Source organism: Agelaius phoeniceus, chromosome 7 (assembly GCF_051311805.1).
Source record: "Agelaius phoeniceus isolate bAgePho1 chromosome 7, bAgePho1.hap1, whole genome shotgun sequence".
Taxonomy (NCBI): Eukaryota; Metazoa; Chordata; class Aves; order Passeriformes; family Icteridae; genus Agelaius; species Agelaius phoeniceus.
Window position 1 is genome coordinate 21649306 of NC_135271.1, and position 4257 is coordinate 21653562.

Genomic DNA, 4257 nt, shown 5'->3' on the forward strand with positions numbered 1-4257 from the left:
AGGTTCCAAAGAAGCAGCATTCTGCTGAAGAGGTTGTTTGTCATGGCCACTTTCAAACTAAATAATAAAAACAGGTGTGGGAAAGCTGTTGCAGAGTCTGGTGCTCCTCCATGTCTTCCTCCTAGCAGTCCACCATTCCCCCTCCTTTACTGACTGCCTCAAGAGATCGAAGAAGGGCAGACAGACAATACAGTGAGTCTGTCATATCTTAAACCAAAAAAAAGTTTAAAACTCTTCTCCCTCTGTTCCTATCCAATTGCTTCATTTTTTTTTTTTTTATCATTTCCACCCCTACAGTCACTTCTGGGCTTGAATGGTACAAAGGAGTCAAACCCCAAGAGGGAATATTGGCACAAGAGCATCATTGCAGATTCTGTGCCTACAGTACTCAAACAAAAATTCCTGCTTCTCCCAAGAGAAGGATGAACACAACTCTGCAACAAGAACTTGGGGAGTTCTTATGCTAAGGAGGGGTTGTGTTTTTTGACATTGGTGTGGGGTTTGGGGTTGTTTTTTTTTTTTTTTTTGCTACTAACAACAGCAAGGTATTTTCAAGGGAAGAATCCTAAAATATTCTTAGATTCATCAAGCTACTGGAACACTAAGCACCAGTACAACAGCTCTGACTTGCTCCAGTATGGAAGTGTATTATGATGTCTAAGTGAACATGAACCTCAATTTATTCTTAACTATGTTCTTAACTTGTCCCCCTCTTCCCCAGAAAACAGAGGCAGAAAAATTGAAGTTAGATCATTGTACAAATACTACCTCACAGGTTCTTGAGCACAAAGGAGTATGTACGGCATAAACCATTGGGGTTTTTCTTGAATTAAATAAAAGAATTACTTTTACTAGATTTCATAAAGATGTGTTTGAGGAAGGAAACAGGAGTAAGACAAAGAAACAGGCAGTAGGAATGCAACTGCCTTACACTTTCTTGATTTAAATAATGGATAGACCTAAACTCAAAATGCCAGGACTGATACAATCAACCACAGCATGAGAACAGAATTTAAAACAAAATGTAAATTTTCCCTGTAATGGACAGGATGGCAAAACTAATTCGGAGTGTTTCCCACTTGCTCAGTTTGTGGGTCTGAGCAGTCCATCAATCCAGTTTCTACAGCTGCAAATCCCCACTCAGTGAAGTATTTGAGATAGATCACCTGACTTCAATAGGCAGCTTCGTCCAAGCTCCATTTTGCTCCCCTCAGTTTGGATTTCACAGTGACCCTCTTTCCCAAACTGGCCATGTACTCCGGTCAGGGAGACTCCTCATGCCCTAAGGGAACCTGGAGTGATGTTGTAAAGCACCCTTTCAATAAACCAAGGAGAAGTTCTCAGTGCAGCAGTCAGCTCTAATGGACACACATGAACTGAAATTAACAGTGAAAGGAGTAACAGCTACAAACAACTGAGCATTTACAGCAATGAAAATGACATTTATTTACAAAACAAACGCAACAGCAACAGAGCTCGATGTTTGACTAAATCTGAAATATACCAATGCTTTGATTGAAGTCACCTCTTTGAAACAGTGATATTGACAGAGATAGCCCTGAATTGCGAAACTTTCTAGTTCTCAGTTTCTGGTAAGTGCTCATGCTTATTCCTAGGTTAATCATTGGGAGAAAAATCCTAACACCAAGGATTTCCCTGCACAGGGAAAGCAACCCCTGTGCAGGGCAAAGTCACTGAAGACCTCTTCGCCCACACCCCAACCTTCTGGCAATAAGGAAGCACATATAAATACAGATAAGAATTTAGTGATGCATCTAATCCAACAGATCAATCCAGAGTGTTTGGCAAAGAAGTTAGACATTAGAAATCATACTTTGGCCATGCTGCTTATGAAATCCAGACTTTTAGAAGTAGTTTCAATATTAAGCCTCTCTGATAATGCATTCTGTCCCAAAGTAAGCTATTTAAAGAAATGAATGGCAATTTCAGCTCTTCCAAATTTCCACTGTGCTTAAATTATAAGATTAAACAAACAATCTTCCTTAAGAGTTTAGTGAGAAAAGTTTCTACATCAGATCATTCTAATCCTCTTGTTAATACAGTTTGGTTATATTTCGGGACACCATTTCCCTGCTTATCAGATATAACCAAGATTCACAGAAGCGCTTAATCAAGAAAATTCTCCTAGAATTCAGTCAGCATCACAGTATCTGCTTCAGAACACATTCTAGGCCTTTCAATATAACATGATCCCAGACTGCACTTGCCCTAATTTATTCAAATCATTTTAATCCCAAATGTTTTACATCACAGAAGTAGAAAATGTCTCCTCACATGCGGCTAAATCACTATTATACTTGACTGCTACATAAACACTTGTACGTGACAATGCATCTGGCTTGCATTTGTGATCATTTTCTTTCCATGTTAACATTTCTTTCAATATACAGCAGCATTTATGTATGGCCAAGGTCCCACAAAGCAGAGCTTGGCAGCAGCTTGGGGTACTACAATGCAGTCACAGCCACCTGCCAGTGCAGCTGGCCAAAACTAAAACAAACAGAAGCAAAAACAAACAAACACACACTAAGAGAATTTCTAAAAATTTAAAAAAAAATCCAAACAACAACAACAAAAAAACCCCAAACACAAAAGGTGACTGGCCCATTGGCCTGGTTACTAATGATATAAGAGGAAAACAACTATTAAAGATGGCACCTGGGACACGAGCTGGCCAGAGCCAATTTCTTTATCAGAAAAAAAATAGATTTAAGCATAGTTGCAAGCATTTTACATATTCATAGAATTCTCAAACTACTAGGTTAATTCCTGAGACTATTTTTATCGTTTGCTCTTGTGCTTATTGTTGTCTTATTTCATATTCTGTTACTACTTGTAACCTACATTAATCCTATCTCACTGCAGTGCAATAATAAAGCAAATAATTACCTAAGGGAGTGTATTCCTCACTATCTTGCATAAGGATGAAAACGGAACATTTCAGGGACTTCAACAACTCATTTCTCTTAATAGGACAAAAAAAAAAAAACCAAAAAAAAAGGAAGTTTCTTGAAACACTCCACAAATTCTAGCTCAACTAAAAAGCTCGCAAAGGGCACTAAGCCAGGGAGACACGTGCACACCATCACCTCACCACACAAAAATGAACCTGTTTCTCACCACCAGCCAGTTCATAGACACAAACTCCTTCCCCAGGCCCCTGTGAAAGCTGTGTCAAGGCAGAGGGACACGAAGTGTTCCAGAGATAATGCTGCCAGCAGCACTGCCTCAAACACACAGAAGTTAAGCTGTTGCTGTACAGCAGTTTCTCCAGGCTGCTAAGTTCATGGTCCTGGCTGTATTTCTCACAACAGCCCTTCAGTACAGGACCTGGTGTAGTGAAAAGTTCTGGAGTTCTGTTTCCTCTCCTGTAAATTCCTATTTCTCTTCTTCTTTAAGACACACAACTTGAGACAACTCAGGAGGCAACATTTAATTGCAACCAGTTCCCCAAGTGAGCTTATAAAATATGCTATATGTTTACATTGTGTACCATGGGGATTTCAAGACTAAAACTCTAAACTGTATTTTTCCAGTTAAAAATGCCTGTCAATTAAAAATCTTAAACTTGGACAGTTTTAACTACAGAGAAGAATACTCCATCCCAGATCACCATCCAAACACACCCTTGCCTGTATACAGTTCTTGTACCTTTTGGGTATCTTGACTACAGATTTAAAACATCCAAGAACAAACACAAACACTTATGTCAACAACTCGAGGCAAGTAGGAAGCTGTTGGTGTTTTTTCATTTTAGAGAAGAATTAACATAGCAGTAACAGAAATCACCTTCCTACAGAAGCAGCTCTCACAGCTAGCACACTTAAGACTGCATCACAAGTAGTAACGAGGTGTGAAATCCAGTTGTTACATGCCACCAATAGCATGTGGATCTGCTACAGTAAAATACCACAGACACATTTTCCTCTCTTTTTCTTTCAGTTCCAAAGACAGTCATAAAACCTGGCTGGCTCCCTGGGTAGCCATGTTATCACTAAAAACACTGACCAGCAGAAATGATTGCAATCACACCACTACAATCTTGCACAGAGGAGGGCAATCATACAGATCAGTGCATGGTCAAATTGCCCCCTAATTCTCATAAAGTCCATCTACTCAGGATACCCTTACTTTGTATTTCTGTTTCTCAATCACCACAGAACTGAGAACTGCAAAAAAAAAGAGAAACACGAATAGTCCTTGTGTAAGAGCAATACTAGACTGTCAGGAATTAAA